The sequence below is a fragment of the Phoenix dactylifera genome, chromosome 11 (genome assembly GCF_051530095.1).
Source record: "Phoenix dactylifera cultivar Ajwa chromosome 11, Ajwa_hap1_PhDact_Kaust_v1.1, whole genome shotgun sequence".
NCBI lineage: Eukaryota > Viridiplantae > Streptophyta > Magnoliopsida > Arecales > Arecaceae > Phoenix > Phoenix dactylifera.
The window spans coordinates 8,382,501-8,403,337 of record NC_143200.1 but is presented as its reverse complement, the minus strand read 5'-3'; the positions used below and the strand labels follow the sequence as shown (position 1 = coordinate 8,403,337).

At 40.5% G+C, this 20,837-nt stretch overlaps 1 long non-coding RNA gene and 1 pseudogene across 4 annotated transcripts; one reads left to right on the top strand and one right to left on the bottom strand.

The window, feature by feature from the left end:
• Positions 1-310: 310 nt before the first annotated feature.
• LOC120107382 (NDR1/HIN1-like protein 1 pseudogene) lies at positions 311-1,792 on the bottom strand (annotated as a pseudogene).
• A 5,456-nt stretch (positions 1,793-7,248) lies between these two features.
• LOC148714919 (uncharacterized) lies at positions 7,249-11,434 on the top strand. Of its 4 annotated transcripts, none has more exons than XR_016397907.1 (7): positions 7,249-7,496; positions 7,566-7,902; positions 8,593-8,715; positions 8,946-9,006; positions 9,290-9,346; positions 9,471-9,595; positions 11,085-11,434. It is a non-coding gene; the product is annotated as an uncharacterized LOC148714919 (long non-coding RNA). The 4 variants fall into 4 exon arrangements; XR_016397908.1 differs by having other exon boundaries at positions 7,251-7,496; positions 7,566-7,887; positions 9,471-9,515; XR_016397905.1 differs by having other exon boundaries at positions 7,251-7,496; positions 9,471-9,515.
• Positions 11,435-20,837: the final 9,403 nt, after the last annotated feature.

Sequence of the window (20,837 nt, the reverse complement as noted above, 5' to 3'; positions counted from 1 at the left end):
TTTATTTGTGAACTAGACAATGCAAGCGAAAAAGACTGAGACCAAGATAGAAACCAAGAGATATCCTAGTGAGTCCTCCCAAACCCATAAAACATTAAATTATTCAAAGGCGAGTGGGTGAGCTACCCCCCCCCCCCCCCCCCCCTCCCCCCCCCCAAACTATTTGGCAAGAGTTTCTTTTTTTTTTTGTTCGATACATCAGCCACCCATACTAATCTCACATAAGCATAACCAATTGACTTACCAAAAAAATAGACTATTTTTGTGGCAAAAGTTTACCGGTGCATATCTTTCATCAGGTCAAAACTTGTTTCCATATTTAAGCTGAAATTTTTATAAATTTTTATTAGGTTGGATCACTACAACTAACAAATTATAAAATTACAGGCTAAACTAAATTTATATCTATAAATACTCAAACATAAATTTAGACTGAATCAGCCTAAAATTTTATAAGGAGACAAAAAAAAATCCCAACAGATCTTCAGTATTGGTATCATGTATTTTAATTTGTTTCGATGACTAATAACAACTATTATAATAGAAATGTACAAATCATATTTTTTATTTATTTAAATAATAAATAAAAAGGTTGAATAATCATATACCCACTAACAAAAACTTTAGCTTGCAAATTGTAACTTATTAAAAGTTAGAACATTCATTTACTATCAAAATAACCGAACAAAGTATTTCATTAATCTAATTACCGAAGAAAAGGAGCAACGGTCTATCACGGTGTATTGAAATCAAATCCCATTAATTACAATAAATAAGGAGACCACAAGTGCAGAGGACAAGAAGATCAGGACGTCGGGACAAAAAGATCATGATGTCATCCCAGGCCCATCCTGGATCGATCCATCAATACGCCCAACGGCTGTGGTCAGACATACGAACAGTACCCGCTATATATTCCTGGTAGCTAGAATGTATTTATTATCCTTCCCTACATCCTTCCCTATATTCCTGGTACCCCGGGTTACACCAGACCGGCATCAAGAACACTGACTAATTTGGATGCAATCGCTGGAGGAGATATGAAGAGGAGGTGGAGACAAGAAGGTCACCGTCGCCGTCAGATGTCGACGCTGCAGGAGGTGGTCTTCTGGAACTGGAATCCCTTGGTGGAGTTGACGGTGAAGAAGGCGGGGCAGTTGACGTTGATGTGGTAAATGCCGGAGATCCAGGTGCCGACCTTCCACCGGAGCCTGCCGTCAATCTTGAAATAGATGAGCATGAATCCGGCGGACTCCTCCCGGTCGACGGCGACGGCGAGATAGGGGGCGAGGGGGACGGCGGTGCCGTTGATGTACGGGGACCAGACGCTGAAGTCGTTGTGGCCCTGGTAGCCGGGGGGGAGGGTGGTGGCGGCGGTGATCTGCTGGCCCTTGTAGTCGGCGTAGACGTCGAGGCGGTCATAGTAGATGTCGATGCGGTCGTTGGGGTTGTGGGAGGTGATGGTGATCTGGACGATGGAGGAGAGTAGTGAATTGGGATCCGAGAGGTCGAACTTGACGACGGTGGCGTCCTGGAGGTTGAACTCGGGCTTCGACGGACGGAGGACCAGCCAGATGACCAGGATCCCGAAGAGAACCAGGATGATGAGGCACAGGAAGCAGGCGAACAGGCGGCGGAACACCTTGTGCCGCTTACATGGCCAGTCCTTGAACGACATCTTATCTACTTAGAGATGGGAATTAGAGAGATAGAGAGGAAGGATGGAGAAGGCGATGATGGTGACTCAAACTAAGAAAATTGAGACCCTGGAAGATAGCAGGGTGGAGGATGAGGCAGTAGCATTGTCAGCAGCAGCGGAGGATATTTTGAAGAAGGTATGTCACGTTAGGCCCACTGAAATCACGGAGGATATGTCAGAATGGTGTAGATGGACCAACGGTTAATTGGACAACCTAGATCTCTCCTCACTATTTTTTTTTTTTAAATGTTGCACAATTTCTGTCACGTTAGAAACAAACGACGAGTTGACGCACATATCATGTGTTATACAGGGTTATTAAAATATAAAAAATAGATTTTTTTTTAGTTCAAGAAGAAATTAAGGGGAAAAGAAATTAAAAGGCCTGAGTTGGGTGTGGCTGTGGAATTTGAGAGACCCGCGAAGTCTATACTAGCAATATTGAACTTGTCAATGTCAGTTGAACATCACAGCAGCTATGCCATAGCAACTCTTGCCAATATTGTCACAGTAACAATAATGTGTAATAGCTTATCAAACTAATAATTGAATAGTAGAATTTTTTTATTGGCTCAAAAAATAATTTCTTCATTGTCTGGTACTTTTCGATGCATATGTCGAAGTCAATAATATTCTCTACCACTTCTCCTCAGCATAAACTCCATAGTTACGATATCGAGATTCCCATAGGACCTTTAGTTATGCCAATGAACATCAAGTTGCTTGCTACAGTCAGATGCTCATTAGAGCGCCGGTTATTACCTTGGTGTATCCTTGCTAGAGAAAGCACCATCACCATTGGCTCCTCAGCCACCATAACAATCAACAATAATCGTGTGGCCATAAGCTTTGCTTCCCCATTAGACCCTCGAATAACAAAACAGCTAGATGGGTTGAGGTTGAAGGTGGCCTTTTCATTGAGGTATTGCTCACAAATGATGGGTTTAATAACATGCTCCGTGGCGTCCTGTATCACGAATCCTTATGTCTTCATGAGACACTCAAAAGTAGCCATGATGAAGTTCCGGAGGACCCTGAGGGAACTACGAGATGACATGAAAACACCCTCGATCTATGCAAATTGGAGAAGCCTCTTTGGGACACGGACAACAACGATGCCAGTACCAAGAGCACCATCAGCACCAATAGCTTCCTCTCTCTGTAGTCAATTCTCCATTGTAGCACAAAAACCATGGAAATAGGATGCTCTAGTATCCAATCAGAGGGCTTCGAGCCACGACTCCAATAGATCAATATCCACATACCTGTTGAGCACCGGAGGCCATCATCGCAGGTAGGGGATAATGTGCCCGAGAGCAATCTCGACCCAATGGTGGACCGGTAAGATTTCTCAAAGATAGTTTCATGGAAAGAAACCATAGGTCAGAAACTATAATCTCTACACCTCCCATGAATATTCCTCCTGCAAATCTTTTAAACAAATATCTTCTAAACTTGATACAGCATTGACCCGATCAAGCTCCTTATGCTCCAGTGTTGATTTTTAAACTGATCAATTTTGCTATGCTCTATGTTGTGGGGACGGCCTTTGGCCGGAGCCTCACACAACAGCATAGCCCACATTAAGCTAGCAGAAAAAGAGAACTGCATTCCCCCGAGGTATTGTCCGCTTTGGGCGCTCCGGCCCGCGCGTCCAGCGCAGACGAAGGGAGACTGGTGCCCTCACGGTTTTGTCCCACAAAAGGGCTCTCGAGAGGAAAGGATTTCCATCCTCCATTTAAGGCACAAAAACTTTCCGCTACTAGCCGATGTGGGACTAAATTCAAGGCCCCCTCCACCCCCCACAACATAACCCCCCCAGCGGGAAGGTCCTGTGTCGGATTTTACCCACCAGCCCCTCAAGCAACCTGAGGGGTAATCAATGGAGAGAGGAGGCGCCCCTACCTGGCGCGCCATCTGTTGCGGGGACAGCCTTTGGCAGGAGCCTCACACAACAGCATAGCCCACATTAAGCTAGCAGAGAAAGAGGAATGCTTTCTTCCCGAGGTATTGTCCGCTTTGGGCGCTCCGGCCCGCGCGTCCAGCGCAGACGGGGGGAGACGGGTGCCCTCACGGTTTTGTCCCACAAAAGGGCCCTCGAGAGGAAAGAATTTCCACCCCCCATTTAAGGCACAGAACCTTTCCGCTACTAGCCGATGTGGGACTAAATTCAAGGCCCCCCCCCAACACTAAGTCTTCCAAACTTGATCAAGCCTCTAACTGACCAAGCTCCCTCTGATTCAAATCTTCATCTTTAAACCAATTCTAATCTTCTTCTAAATTTTTAGGGATGCTTGGAACCAAAATTCACTCTTCAGACAATTTTTGTTTAGATGTCCACCTTGCTAGAACTTGAATGGACAGTCGCAAGAATATCCCACTATTTTTTTGGCTTTTGTATATCCTCGATATTGAGATAATTTTTTTTATCAACTGAAACTTGAATAATTCACATCATTTTTCTAGATTTCAGATTCTACTTTTCTCCCGCAACCTCGTTGTTGAGAGTATCTGTCGTTCGACATTGTCTTTGACTCATCCAAGATATCTCATAAGTCTTGGATTTTCAAATAAGACTTGACAACAGCCTTCCCAATTGAAGAATAGGTATTATTCAACTTATGGAGAGAAGCAGTAGTAGCAAAAGTAACCATATTGATATTGGTGAGATCAGGCATATTAAACCCATTGAGAGAGAAGGTAGTAGCATTAGTTATGATGATTCATTCTCTTGAATCACTAAATATGAGTCCATAAGCTTGCACCACCACACAATAAATTATTGAAAGCTCTTCAACTACACCAAGCTACGAATACACAAATAACAGATCTCCAAGCTTATTGCTCTAATACCATGTAGAATGGCACACAATGTGAAGTAGATGGATTGCGCCGACCCAAGATCTAGAAAAATACCAAACGAAAAATAAAAAAGAGACGTTGGAAGAAAAATAATTAGGAAAGAGGAAAAATATTTTATAAAAATAGAGCCACACAAAAAGGCTCCTTCTCATATCTCACCAAGAAGGACAATTCTCCCTCTCTCTTTTCTTATGCTACACACAAAAAGAGACACCAAAGGTTTCTTTAAATAGAGCATCATATGGATGGAATGTTTGATTCCTACCCAAATTCAAAAATCAATGCCCACCAAAAGAGAAAATTTGATAACCACTAAAGGATAAAGATAACTATTCTAGAAGGAATAACTAAATAGTATAAAACTAGTAATAGAATCTTAGAGTCATTAAAATTAATGACCAACTAAATAGAAATTCTAATAGGACTAGGACTTAGCAATAAATCTTAACGGAGATACATATAAGTTGATGATATTTTACTGGCAAATTGAATGGGAAAATTGAATAGCTAAAGAAGATCATGAAAACATGATTTCTAAGTGTTGGTTACCACATCATCCAATGTTTCTTTCAAAGGACACTATTTCCCCAATTTAATTTTTTTTTATTCAATTTCTTTTCATTGAAAGTAAGCCGAAAATGAGGCATGGTCTAAGTATTGGTGAAGGACATTGATGCCATCCTACAAATTGTTACGTAGTAGAATACTATAAATAGCATGAAGCAGGATGACTCTTTTTTTTAATAAATCACTATGAAATTCCAGGTTACATGCATAGAATGATAGGTGTATACATGCAAATATGATAAAACAACACCTAGAATTGATAAAGAAGAGGAGTAAAGGAATCTCTAGGCACCACAGAATACTTGCACCGGGCATACTCTTTAAGAATTACTTGGATGTCTCCTCGCATCTCAATCTCTCTCTTCTTCTTTATCTATGTTTTATTTGAGAAGCATACTTAGTTAACAGTGCCCTTCCTCAGGACACCTCGTAACCATGGGACTTATATATTCTTGTGACCTATGTGATCATTTCTCAACCTTACACCCCCTTATCTATTTATAATATGAAAAGCCACCGCCTTAGAGTAGAAACCCTAGGCTACATGAGCGACCACCCTAGGAAACCCTAGGCATGTGTCACATATCTCCTAGAAAAAAATCCCTAATCCTATCGGCCACCTAAGAAACCCTAGGTCTAGTTGGTCACATCTAGAGCTTCTAGAATGAGTCAACCACCGAGGGTTATACTTAGTAACTAGATAATCTAGCAAACCCTAGTGCGAGGTGAGTCCATCCTAGTTTAAATACCAACTTGATCTACTTATTTTGTGCCCACATGAACCAATCCCTATACAAGGGTCTGATTCACCTTCTCAAATGGACTGAGCTCAAGTTCAATGAGAATCCAAGAGAGATCCTAGAAGGTCAACATTAATGAACAAGTGTAGGATCCTGAAGTCGACTTGGGTCTCTAATCTACCCCTTTCATCTTAGTGGATGGGTGTGCTATAGTCACAACGAAACAAGTTGGACCAATCTCCCTATACATAAGACTTACAATCATACTAATCCTTTGTAGATAGAGTAGATAAAGAAGTCCCCTTCAGGCATAGCAATTGTTCTTGCAGTTCAATCCCTACACCTTCTTTTATCCTCCATTGACTATTGGAAAAAATCATTGCAATGTCAAGCCCATGGCTAGTCGATCTCATGACCCCTCAAACCTCGAAGCATATTTAGAGACTATAGAAAACTGATGCACATGCAAAACCAATTTCGAATAACATTTTGTTATATTCACAATAAATAATGATTATACTATCAAAAAATGGTTTGATTAAAGCTTTGCTTGTTATCAAGACTCCTAAGTCTAACATGTCTCTTTTTGATATGGATAAACTTTTATAGAATTCCATGTCGAAACAATCCTTACTCCCACTTATAGCAAAGAACAACAAACCACCACTCCCTATCAATTACAAAGTCCAAGGTATCATTGTCGATATAAGGATTTGGCTCCAAATTGTTGAAATGAAATCATAATGATTAGTCGTTCCCTCAATTCATGAACTACTTGCATGCTTTGCATAAGAGAATAACATCACCAGCTCGGACCATGATTTTCTAAAAGATGATTTGGGGTGTTGATGCTTTAATATGAAACATATCTACTATGCTAATGCAAAGCCAACTACGCTAATGACTACAAGAAACTAACCACTCTAATTCGAAATTGGATATTGTACATAATATTGGCAGGCATACAAGTGTGATGGCCAGCCTTCAACCATAACTATGAACCATTATCGAGTATCCATAATGATCCAATTCTTTCTATAGAAAATGCTTCTTCTCTTTGGTCACTCTACCCAAATAATGTGACGAGTGGATACTTACTGGCTTTAAGACCCATTGCACATAACAAACACTACAAGAAAATACGGTTTTGCCGACTCTTCCCCGCCGACGCTAACAAAAAGCGTCGGCAAATTTCGAGCGGGGGCCGAAATTGGACGACGCGTTTTGCTAGTGTTGGGTGAAATTTAGATACGACGACGCTTTCAAGCGTCGTCGGAGGCCAAAAGGATACGACGACGCTTTAAAGCGTCGTCGGAGGCCAAAAGGGGCCCATCGCCCCCGATCCCTCCTTTTTCCTCCCCGATCTCCTGCCTTCTCTGTCTCTCTCTCTCTCTCTCGCACGCGGAGCAAACCCTAACCCTTTCACCCAGCCGCCATCCCCCCCTCCTTCCTCCCCAATCCAACTTGTTCTGCTTTGGATCCCCCTCCCCCTCCGAGCTTCGAGGACGACGATGGCCGTCGAGAAAGGTGTTCTACCCCTCCGAGCTGGGGATACGGCGGTGACGGCGGGCGGGCTGTGGTCCGACGAGATGAGCGGCCATGGATGTAGGCAAATGGAGGCTGGGTTTGTGAGTTTCAAGACCCTCGTCCATCTCGTAAGTTTCATCTCCTCCTCACCTCTCCATCCACCCTTGCAGCCCCATCTCCCTCCAAGAACTTCTCCTCCTCTCACCCTCCCCTCATCGGAGGCCCAGGCCGCGGCTCGTGGCATCCAAAGTTCGATCAGGCCCCGAGGAATGTTCGAAGGGCTCGGAGGCAGCTGGAGAAGGAGATCGTGAGAGAGCTGTGATCCTTTCCTTTCCTCGGGTGGAGCCGCCACGTCGAGACAATCTTCGTCGTCTTCTTCCGCTCCCTCCCCCGCGTCGCTTTCCGCCGGGAGTGCCTGAGGACGCGGGACAACGCCGCCGTCGCCCTCGATTGGGTCTCCGGCAAGGAACTGCAGCTTCCCTTTGATCTCCGGTTCTCATTCTTCTGGTTAGCTTCATTCCATTTCTTGAATTCATCTAATTGTAAGAATTACAGACTTTTGGTTCTTTTTCAAGAATCAAGATTGCAACCTGTTTTGTGGTTAACATCTTTTTCTTGGAGGTACGGTTTAGATAAGATAACTGGGGAATTCCCTGTTCCTTTTGAATTTTAGAAGAAATTCTTTACATCTGATTTCTTCTAAAATTCTTTACATCTGATTTCTTCTAAAATTCTCATCAAGACGCTTCAGGTTCTACACTGCTCTTTAATGTGGGAGGGTGGAGGGATAGAAACAGGGGAAACCCTTCTCTGCTCTCTTTCCCTCTCACCGAACCCTCGCTCGTCCTGATCGAGCGAGCCGGAATGGCGCAGAAGCTCCAGCACATATGTAAACTTTGATGAAATTGCATGTACTGCAAGCATCGCAATCTATACTTGTAGATTTCCACAGTTTATCTTACTGGATATACATTCATTGATTATAGATTTACTATGTTCTTAGGTGTGGTAAGTAAGAAGTGTTAGCTGCATAAATGGTTGAATTGCTTGTTGGTTTTGTTACTTGAGTGTGCTGCTATTCTCATTGAACCTCAATGGATTTTGCTCACTTGTTTAAGAGTATGGCAAGTTTCACTTCCTAAAGCTGTATGCCTCTTGCCTGTGTCTGCGATTTGCTAATCTCATTTATGTTTGTAGATTAATGAGGAAGCAAGTGATAAAGTTTTGGAGGTGGAACAGAAATATAACGAGGTTCGCAGACCTGTCTACATTAAACGGAATGAAATCATCCAATCCATTCCAGACTTTTGGTTAACTGCGGTTTGTAATCTCTCTCTTTTTAGTAACTTTATAATTAGGCTACAACCTAATTAGGACACATGTATTCCATTGTTCTCATCTCTACCACATTCATGTTCTATTCATAGAAAGATACTGAACACAAGTCTAACAGTAATATTTGTTGAACATGGTTTTGTATCATTATATGTTGCATGATACTTGGATGCCTGACTTGTTTTCTCATTCTTTGTTTTGATTTTTTAATGCAGTTTCTTTAGTTGGTTTGGTGAAACTGAACTGAAAAATTTCTCAAATGGAGTAACAGATGAGGTAATAATTCATAGTAACATTGGAAAGACTGATTGTTTTGGAGTTTGGACTATTCCAAATCTTTCAAATCAATTTTTCTTTTTATGCTTCTGTTATCATAAAAAAAATTATATGATAACCTGGTCTTGATGTTTGTCTTGTTTTTTTAATCTTCCTATTTTATGAAGTCTGCTATCTTGTATGCAGATTCCTGTTTTCAGTTTTTGAATTAGTTCAAACCTCGAGCTTCTTTTCCCATACATTTTCTGTCTGCTTATGTTTCCTCTACAACAAACTGATGCAGGTGGCAGAGATTATCAAGGAAGATTTATGGCCCAACCCTTTGAAATATTTTAATAATGCAAGTGTTCTCCCTTCCATCCATTACTCTTTCTTTTGTCAAATATTGATATTTCTTCTCACCGAACATCATTTCTGAGTTCACCTAAGACTCTTCTGCACTTTTCAATAATCTGATGATGCAGGAGGCTGATGAGGGGGATTTTGATGGGGATGAAGATGATGAAGAGGTAAATGTCTCACTTGTTTGAGTTTTAAACGAAGCTAGCCAGTTTCTGATGCTGCTGCTGCTGTTGACTTAGTCAAAGGGGTACCTATTATGAATATTGGCCTCCCATTGCTTGTCTATTTTGCTCCAATTTCTTTTGTAGTCAAACTATTTGCTTTTCTATGATTTTATGCACTGTATCTGCAATCCTCATTAGTTGTGCTGCTATTTTTCTGTATCCATATGGATATAAACTGTTTATTTTAGCTTAATGTTGTGCGGGCGTCTAAAACAAACATTGTGTTTGACTCATATCTACATAAATCATATTGTTAAAAAGGAACCTTTAAATAATGGTTGCTAATTTTCCACTACAGTTTTTTCTTCTCAAGTATATGCATGTGTTCTTGTCTGCTGAAGCTTTATGCCCTCATTCTTGAAATCATCATTATTTTACTTCTTGTTGTATTATGATGACTTAAAATTAAGATTTCTTTGGAGAGATTGATATAAAAAATTTAGTGTTTTGATATAAAAATTATTGTTTTGAATTTCAGTTTTCCTGCTGTATGTGTAATTATTGTATCTTTTACCAGAAATAATTATTGTATAGGTTGTATTTCAGAACTAAAAGAACTCTTTGTATCTAAGGTCTGACAATGAGTTATATTTTAAATGGGCTAGTTTAAATTTATATGCATTGCACTGGGAATGTAACTAATAAGCAGTTAGTTGCTTTTGGCTATGCGACTATGGGTAGGATTTTTGATTTCTCAAACTTCTGCTCTCATTTATTCTTTAGTTCCATTTTATTTGTTCTGTGCTCTGTCTTTTGCTTAAGATCCACTCAGCTTTTGTGTTCATTATAAAATTCAATAAAAAAATTCAGCCAAAAAGGATGTATATACTACTCTAGTCTAGCCTCTTTACTTGGTGTGGTGACTGATATTATAGTCATCATCCATTCTCTTTTTTTTTTTCCAAATTCTCCACTTTGAAAAAAAGAATATTTACTGATCCATAGAAGTGCTTCTGCATATTAATATTAATAATTTATGCAACTGATGCAATCTTATTCTTAGACATGTTAATTTTATTTATTTGTTATTTTGTTTAGATGTTTTTGCACTTTTTTATAGAAATAGTGATTGGCAATGGCTTGAATTGACTTTCTTGATGTCCGTGGAAATTTGACTAAATTACAGAGTAGGCAACCCAAAAAAATTTACTCCTATGATTCCTAATAATTCTATCCACTTTGAGGCTTCAGAAGTCTTTATTTGATATATTTTGAAATATCTGGTGTTTTGCTTCCTGAATATTCTCATGTTCCATTCCTCTGTTCCTAAGCCTTTAATACGGTGCAATCATGATGTTCGATAAGGTATCATGGAGACCTAACAAATGACTATCAAGTAAATTAAAGAGTGAATGCCATGAGATCATCTGTAGACAAGTATAGCACTATATTAAATCATGGACATGAGTTTTGCTTGCTGTAGACCTGTGCTATTGCTGTGTATTATACAATATCTTCTTATTTGCACACACTAATAAATCATGTGTGACCAATTATGCTATTTTTTGTCAGAAGGGATCTGAAGATGATGAGGATGGCGACCAAGATGATGATGAAGAGGAGGATGATGAGGATGATAGTTAATCCCTTGTAGCTTCTTTCATTTTGGCTTCCACCACTTGCTGTGGCGAGTGCAAGGCAAGCTTATGACTATTGAAGGGCTCTTGACTCAAGCGGGCTGACTTTCGATCATGCTTTAAGCTTTGTAGTTGTCAATTTTTGTACTTGGGGAGTTTCATGAGCCCTAGTTATAGCTGGTGGCGTGTCTAAAGCTAGGAGTTTATTTACTGATGTGGGTATTAAATGTTTGATCTTGGACTTATAGCATCTCCGTATCAAGAATCCAGGACTTTGTATGGGCAGCTGTTGCATCATTTTTTATGAACTTGTTTAGTTTTACATCAATTTAATCTGATCTCTTTTCCTCTGTCTTTTAGTTGGTTCTTCTTGATATCTCTGCATGGGGTAAATTTTCTTTTCATCTATGTTCTAGGGTCCGGTCAGTTTGAACTTTTGTATCTCTCGGCTCTCAGTAGCACCACTTGAGTTGTGCGTGCCCATTGTGTTTGTTTTGACTGTGTTGGGCCAGGACCCCACATCGGTCTTCGTCCCAGGAACCAATATATGGGACATTGTGCCCGTTGTGTCGACTAATTACATTTGTCGCATAACAAAATTTTTTTACATAATTTGTCATGCAATATATGGGAGAGAAGTAATGCACAAGCTATTAATCCAACTGGAAAGGATCGGAGCTTAGATTTAGGTCCGCCATCTAAAAAATCACGAATTTTTTTTAAAAAAAATAATATTCTAACGACGCTTTAAAGCGTCGTTAAAATCACGAAATTTTTTTTTAAAAAATTAATATTCTAACGACGCTTTAAAGCGTCGTTAAAATCAAGAAATTTTTTTTAAAAAAATAATATTCTAACGACGCTTTAAAGCGTCGTTAAAATCACATTTAACGACGCTTTAAAGCGTCGCTAAAAAGCGTCGCTAATTTCCGACGCTTTTGAAAGCGTCGGAAAATATTTTCCCCACTATAGCATAGGCGACGCTTTGGAAAGCGTCGGGATGGTTTTTACCGACGCTTAAAAGCGTCGCTAAAGGCCAAAAAAAGCGTCGCTAATGCCCAATTTTCTTGTAGTGAAAGATTGTTTTAACAGACCCAATGGTTCTTGTCAATACTCTCCTATCTACATGCAAACCTAACTAATCTTGGATAGATAATGTTGGGAAAAAGCTTAAACCACAAACCTCTTGATGGGACAGGGTTTGAGATGTGTGGATGCCCAAACTCGATAGAATTTCTTAGAATAGATGCTCCAGAAATGATGAGGCCTTAGATCATTTGTCTGTTTGATGGCACCTCGTATCTGTCGATCGGTGGGCTGTGACTGACACTAGTGGCCCTGCTATTCCATGGCCCTTTTGAGAAGCGAAATCACTTTCAGACATTTCCATTAACACTGACGTCTCAACCTAATCAACCTCTTTTCCACCAGTCCACCTTCTCCAACTTTCCATTATTATATCAGATCTTCTAAAGCTATGGGTTTTTAGTGGGTTATTGTTAGCCTGGACCTGAGCTTATAAATACTATGCATATTGACTTGGTCAAGTCCAATAAATTCCATAGCCCACATGTGTTTGAAATGCAGCTGTGGGCGTCCTTGTGGGAATAAAAGTCTTACAGTAATAGAATCGGAGAAGATTAAATCTTCTAATACCTAGAATACCCTCAATCCTACCGAGGAAAAAAAATAAGGCAATTTCTACCGTGCTCCCCAAAGGCTAAAATCATCTTTTTGGCATTTGATTCCATGTGGATGGTCAAGATTCATCCACCGGCACCCATCTGGAACCGATCATATGCGTGGCTAGTATGGTAATTTTGTTGCACTCCAGGATCATTTTCATAATAAAATGAATGGCAGGAAGCGTAACTTTGTCATCGTTGAGGGACTTTTCTGAAGTATAGAAAATTAGGTTTTTTTCAGTTGAATTAAGAATTTTTTTTTGTAAAGAAGAAATTAAGAAGAAAAGAAAAGAAAGAGAGCCTGAAAAGAAGAGTCGGATGATGGTGGAATTTGTGGGATTCATGTTGGAGGCGCCACTGTGAGTAGGGGATAAATGCAAAAGAAGACAAGGCACGGAAATTGATGGGGAGTCGCAATCACGATCGTTAAATTGTGAAAGAGATGTGGTTACAGATTACGCCAAATAGGTCACCGATCGTCAATCTGTTAGACCCTATTGGAATCACAGTGCGTATGCTGGAACAATGGGATGGACCAACAATTAATTAGACCATCCAGATCTCTCCTCACTAAAAGATTTTCCTTAAAAAGCTGCTCGATTATGTGACTTTAGAAAGGCTTTAGTAAAACAACGAGAAGACGCATATCTCGTGTGTTGATACAGTGGTCGTAAAATATAGAAAATTAGGTTTTTCTAAGTTGAAGTATGAAGTATTTTTTTTAAGAAGAAATAAGAGGAAAAGAAAGAAAGTGAGCCTAAAATGAAGAATTAGATGATGGTGGACTGTGACTAGGGGATACATACAAAAAAAGATAAAGCACCGGAACTGGTGGGGAGTCGCAATCAGGACTGTCAAATCACAATAGAGATGGTGTTATGGGTTATTCTAACTTGGGCACCGGTCGTTTATCCATTAGACCCCACTGGAATTGTGGTGCGTATGTTGGAATGATGTGATCGAACCAACGATTAATTGAACACAATTCTCAAAATATTTTCCAAGGCTCTAGCAATCAGATTATCAAAATTCGCGGACCATCTTGTCACAGAATTCTGCCTTCATCAGAGGCAGGCAATTTTTAGATTGTTACTTAATAGCTATGGAAATAATGTCTCAGTGCAGTAAAACAAAACAGAAAGGTCTAGTACTCAAAATAGACTTTGAGAAAACATTCGATAGGATCAACTGGTCTTTTCTTCTTTCTCTCCATGAAGCCAGAGATTTTGGCTCGAATTGGCAATCTTGGATCAGAAAAATTCTCTTCTCTAGCAAAATGGCACTATTGATAAATGGAGAACCTTCAAACTGGATACAAACCATGTCACGCCCCGAGCCCGAGGCGCGGCAGACGCCGCACGCCCGCACGGCGGGCCGCACAGGCGTGCAAGGCATCGGATTACATCAAAGCAGTTACAAATATTCAAAACTGACATAATTATTTAAATTGTTCAAAAGCGGTCTTACAAAATTTCTAATAACAAATGCTTACGTAAGTCAAATACTTTAATCAATCTAACTAAAGGACTAATAACTGAAGGAATCGTCGGAAAATCTAACGCACTCCCCAATCCCGTGCGATCAAGCCTCTGGATCTGAAAAATGGAGAAAAACAGAATAATGAGCTACACTAGCCCAGTAAGCAACAAAATATCCCAGAGTGGGGTCAGAGCATATCAGATCAAAATACAGGATAATAAGATAAATCATAAATAACATTGTTTTACTATTTTCAAAACTTATTATCATTTTTTCAAAAACTCTGATACCAGAATCTCAACATAATAGGCTACGGCCACGTAACCCAGTGGCATGGGTTGCACAAGGTGCCAAACACCACTATTATTAAGCACCGGTGGTACGGTGTCCAAATACCACTATTCTAATCACCGGTGGTACGGTGTCGAAACCGGTTTCTCACAGAAATACAAGTCGACAGGTCCAACGTATAATCCCCATTGGCGGGGCCAGAGCAGAACAGAACAGATCATAGCCATGCTGAGAATACATATATATATATAAACAGATTTCATAAATTTTTCAGTCATAGTTTACGGATTTCAAAGCATAATTTTCAAATGAAATTTAACATGCCAGACCCATTTTACTAAATACAAAACATATTTCAGAATTTAATCTATTTATCTGAAAATCACACTTGAAGTATTAAGTTACTTACCTCTTTTTGCTCTAAATCCCACTTCAGGCAAACATGTCAGATACACCTGTTTAATTAATTTCTTTGTTAATTTCAGAGCTAAGCAAAACCAAAATCAATATTATTGGACACGGCCCAACAGGGCCCAGAGTTGGCCCATGATGGGTATGGCCCGATAGGGCCCACATCGGACACGGCCAATGGGCCCGCATAGACTCGACCCAATAGGGCCCCCAAAGTTGGCCTCTAGATGGATTATTCATGCAATAAAATTCATTGTAGGGACTAATACTTAATTACGGGGTACTGTTCTATAATAAAGCTGGAGTGAAGGGACTAAATAGTATATTTGAGGACCTTTACGTAATAAATCTTTCTTATAGGGATCAAACATAAATTATAGAAGGCTCTTTTGTGCAATAATATACTATCAAGGGCTTAACTGTAAAATTCCATTTATTGGCCAAACGAGTTCGGGTTTCGGGTTCCGGATTTCGGATTTCGGATTTCGGATCTGAAATGGGTTTCGGGTTCGAATCTAAACTGGGCCCAAGTTGGCCCACAAAAGGTACGGCCCAAATAGGACCAATAAGGCTGAATTGGGCCCAAGTTGGGCCCACAATGGGTACGGCCCATCTAGGCTCAACACGACTGGACTGGGCCCAAGTTGGGCCCACAGTGAACAGGGCCCAAGCTTGGCCCAGTTCGGCCCACGATGGGCCTTCTTCCCCAAATCCCCACGGACATGAGAAGACCAAGAGGAGAAAGGAAGAAGAAGGAGGAGGCTGATGGCCCGGCCAGTGGCTTGCAGGGGGTGGCGCGACCGTCGGCAGAGTGGTCATGGCTGGCGGCAGAGTGGCGTGGCGGCTCGGCCGTGAAGAAGAAATCCGAGAATGATCTCGGTTGGGGGCCGAAAGGAAGGAAATCAAGGCTATTGGCATCGGAACAAATAGTAAAGAGAAGAAGCTTACCGGCGGTCGACGGAGGCAGTGGGAGGAAGATCTCGGCTGCCGGTGGCTCGATCCGGCAGTCAAGCGGCGGCGGCGGCACTTGGAACCGAGAGGAAGCAAATCTCCAAAACAGGGGAAGGCTTGCGGAGGGGATTCGGACGGCGATCGGGCGGCACCGACCACTCGAGAGGCAAGAGCCGGGGGAGGAGAGGGAGGAGAGGAAGAGGAGGAGACGGAGGAGAGGGAGGAGGGCTCGGGTGATCTCCGAAGGAGGAGGAACGGGGGTTTTATAGCCTCATTGTAACGGCTCTCCGCCGCGGGAATTGCGGAGGAGGCGAAATCAGCGGCCGTGCGTGCGGCCGCGAGGTGGACGCGGGATGACCGCGGTGCAGCCGCGGGATGCCCCTCTGTGCCCGAAGAAGATGGAGGGGATCGCGTCTGCGATCCCCTGCTACGCCCCTTCCAAAAGAGGAAGACGGGGCTGAAGTCGGCTGGGGCTGCCGACTTCAGCCCGAATCTCACATTCTCTCCCCCTTAAAAAAATTTCGTCCTCGAAATTTAAGAGAACTATGTCTTTCAAATTTAGAAATGCTCAGCCTATTGAGTAATATAAATCCAAGATCTCATTCTCCTTGATCAAAATCAGTGTGATAGATAACTTTGAATCAATTATCAAAACCTTCATATAAACTTGCAAGATTAACACTAGATAAGTGACTAACTAAAATCTCAGATTGAAATTATCATCTTGATGCATGTTCACTCGAAATCGGATCAGGATCGATTCACAGTAGGATTGATTAAAATTAGTTGCGTTTAAGATAAAACTTGAAATGAAATGGATCTCATACACTTATCAAGGTAGTGTGCTGATCCCTCAAATGATAATGACCAACCTTAGAGTTAAATCATTATATTGCTAAGAATATGATTCACAAAATGAATATGTACTAATGATCATTAGATAGCAACGGTCTATCTCAAAAATGATTTGCATCAAATCACAAAGGCAGGTCTAGGAAGGCAAAGTATTGATACCATGATTCAATATGCCACAAAGCTTTTAACTTAAACTTATAAATTATAAGATGGGAGCAAATAATGCATGGTTTATTCAGATACTTAACAAATTAGATCATATTTAGTCAACAATCAACTAACCCGAGTCATGATATGCTCAAATTATTATTATTATTATTATTTTCTTAGCATACCCAAAAATAGCAAATTCTACCCAACAGATAACATAATCATATCATGATTGACCTGAGAATCAATAGTATACACCTTCCCTTATTAACAAAATCTTTCATATTGAACAATATAGTCTTTCATAATAACATGTTACCAAAACACAGTCAATATTTTTGACCAGTTTAAATTGACTCAGTCCATCATACTTTCGCTGCGCAACTCTGATCAATATTCTCCAAAATTTCTTAATGATCCAAGATCATCAACATTTTTTTTTTTTATAATATCCAAGCAAAATTTTATCCTTGCTTTCCAAGTACACTAGGTCATGATTAACCCTTGAGATAGTTGTCGTATTTGTACTATCATATAATCAAGTAATCATATTCTAGATCCAAATTTGAACTAAGCTAATTCTAGTTTCCCTTGACAATTCCATTATACAAGTTAATATTTATTCTAAGCTTTGATAATTAAAAGATTCTAGATTAACTTACTTAGGAGCTTACTTAATCATCCTGAATCTTTTCTTTTAGGCTAAACTTATTTGGGCCTCTCATGAAATCCCACTTGCATTTCTCGTATGGTGATACAAAATCCACAATCAACTCATAGCCTTGATTAATAAATATTTAACTCACACAAATCTAATAATCTGGTTCAAAGATTTATAAGAAATTCCTCCAAGATATAAGCTCTATGATTTTACATTGAGATCAATTCCTTAAATAAGTAAAATATTTTTTATTTGCAATACTGCAATATTTCGGAATCTTGTAAACTACTAGACTTAGAGAATCTATTCAAAACACCACAAACTCATTAACTATTTCATCCCTTTAGTAATAGTTCCCATTTTTTTTTTAATATATATTGCAGATAAAAGAATCTACTAATAACACAATGATATCCATATTGATCAAAATCAAAAACACTATACTTTCCAACGAAATTTTTCATTAACAAGAAAAACCATCAAGAACTTTTCCAAATCAAAGAGGTCCTATCTTCGACCAACCCAAAAACATTTTAATCCACCAATATTCTCAAGATTTACTAATTGACTTTCCATCAAAATATCAATCTTAATTGTTTCAAGTCTCAAGTAGAGCCAAATAAGAACTCTTAAGTCTCATCCCCAAGTATATTTTCCTTCTATATACGAGCTCCATGCATGATCCACATACAGATTTCAATGAATATTTTCTAGTCCAAGCTTTAAACATCTTTTTATAGATGAATCTTAAATTGCTACCAAAATAATTAACTTCAACTAGAAGCAATATCCATAGTGCCTGATATCAAGTTAAACTTCCAAAATAATTACATTGCACGATAATATCTCATGATTAATATTCCTTCACTTAATTTAGTCAAAATCTAATTAATCATTGAAATACAAATTGCTCTACCAAGAAAACTCTCAGAATAACTTATTCACACTTTGGTTACAGCCATAATTAGGTTGCATTTTAGCATTTCAAAATTCTGGTAAAATAACATAAATTTATCAATAACAAAAGCAAATAAATACCTTCGTCTAATGGCCTAATGTCTGCCCATCTCTCAAACTTTCCGACGAATTCTAAAGATCCTAAAACTTAAGCTCCATCCGACTATTTCAAACACAATCCCTAGGAATCTGAAACCTGAGCTTTGATACCACCAAATCTGTCACGCCCCGAGCCCGAGGCGCGGCAGACGCCGCACGCCCGCACGGCGGGCCGCACAGGCGTGCAAGGCATCGGATTACATCAAAGCAGTTACAAATATTCAAAACTGACATAATTATTTAAATTGTTCAAAAGCGGTCTTACAAAATTTCTAATAACAAATGCTTACGTAAGTCAAATACTTTAATCAATCTAACTAAAGGACTAATAACTGAAGGAATCGTCGGAAAATCTAACGCACTCCCCAATCCCGTGCGATCAAGCCTCTGGATCTGAAAAATGGAGAAAAACAGAATAATGAGCTACACTAGCCCAGTAAGCAACAAAATATCCCAGAGTGGGGTCAGAGCATATCAGATCAAAATACAGGATAATAAGATAAATCATAAATAACATTGTTTTACTATTTTCAAAACTTATTATCATTTTTCCAAAAACTCTGATACCAGAATCTCAACATAATAGGCTACGGCCACGTAACCCAGTGGCATGGGTTGCACAAGGTGCCAAACACCACTATTATTAAGCACCGGTGGTACGGTGTCCAAATACCACTATTCTAATCACCGGTGGTACGGTGTCGAAACCGGTTTCTCACAGAAATACAAGTCGACAGGTCCAACGTATAATCCCCATTGGCGGGGCCAGAGCAGAACAGAACAGATCATAGCCATGCTGAGAATACATATATATATATAAACAGATTTCATAAATTTTTCAGTCATAGTTTACGGATTTCAAAGCATAATTTTTAAATAAAATTTAACATGCCAGACCCATTTTACTAAATACAAAACATATTTCAGAATTTAATCTATTTATCTGAAAATCACACTTGAAGTATTAAGTTACTTACCTCTTTTTGCTCTAAATCCCACTTCAGGCAAACATGTTAGATACACCTGTTTAATTAATTTCTTTGTTAATTTCAGAGCTAAGCAAAACCAAAATCAATATTATTGGACACGGCCCAACAGGGCCCAGAGTTGGCCCATGATGGGTATGGCCCGATAGGGCCCACATCGGACACGACCAATGGGCCCGCATAGACTCGACCCAATAGGGCCCCCAAAGTTGGCCTCTAGATGGATTATTCATGCAATAAAATTCATTGTAGGGACTAATACTTAATTACGGGGTACTGTTCTATAATAAAGCTGGAGTGAAGGGACTAAATAATATATTTGAGGACCTTTACGTAATAAATCTTTCTTATAGGGATCAAACATAAATTACAGAAGGCTCTTTTGTGCAATAATATACTATCAAGGGCTTAACTGTAAAATTCCATTTATTGGCCAAACGAGTTCGGGTTTCGGGTTCAGGATTTCGGATTTCGGATTTCGGATCTGAAATGGGTTTCGGGTTCGAATCTGAACTGGGCCCAAGTTGGCCCACAAAAGGTACGGCCCAAATAGGACCAATAAGGCTGAATTGGGCCCAAGTTGGGCCCACAATGGGTACGGCCCATCTAGGCTCAACACGACTGGACTGGGCCCAAGTTGGGCCCACAGTGAACAGGGCCCAAGCTTGGCCCAGTTCGGCCCACGATGGGCCTTCTTCCCCAAATCCCCACGGACATGAGAAGACCAAGAGGAGAAAGGAAGAAGAAGGAGGAGGCTGATGGCCCGGCCAGTGGCTTGCAGGGGGTGGCGCGGCCGTCGGCAGAGTGGTCATGGCTGGCGGCAGAGTGGCGCGGCGGCTCGGCCGTGAAGAAGAAATCCGAGAATGATCTCGGTTGGGGGCCGAAAGGAAGGAAATCAAGGCTATTGGCATCGGAACAAATAGTAAAGAGAAGAAGCTTACCGGCGGTCGGCGGAGGCAGTGGGAGGAAGATCTCGGCTGCCGGTGGCTCGATCCGGCAGTCAAGCGGCGGCGGCGGCACTTGGAACCGAGAGGAAGCAAATCTCCAAAACAAGGGAAGGCTTGCGGAGGGGATTCGGACGGCGATCGGGCGGCACCGACCACTCGAGAGGCAAGAGCCGGGGGAGGAGAGGGAGGAGAGGAAGAGGAGGAGACGGAGGAGAG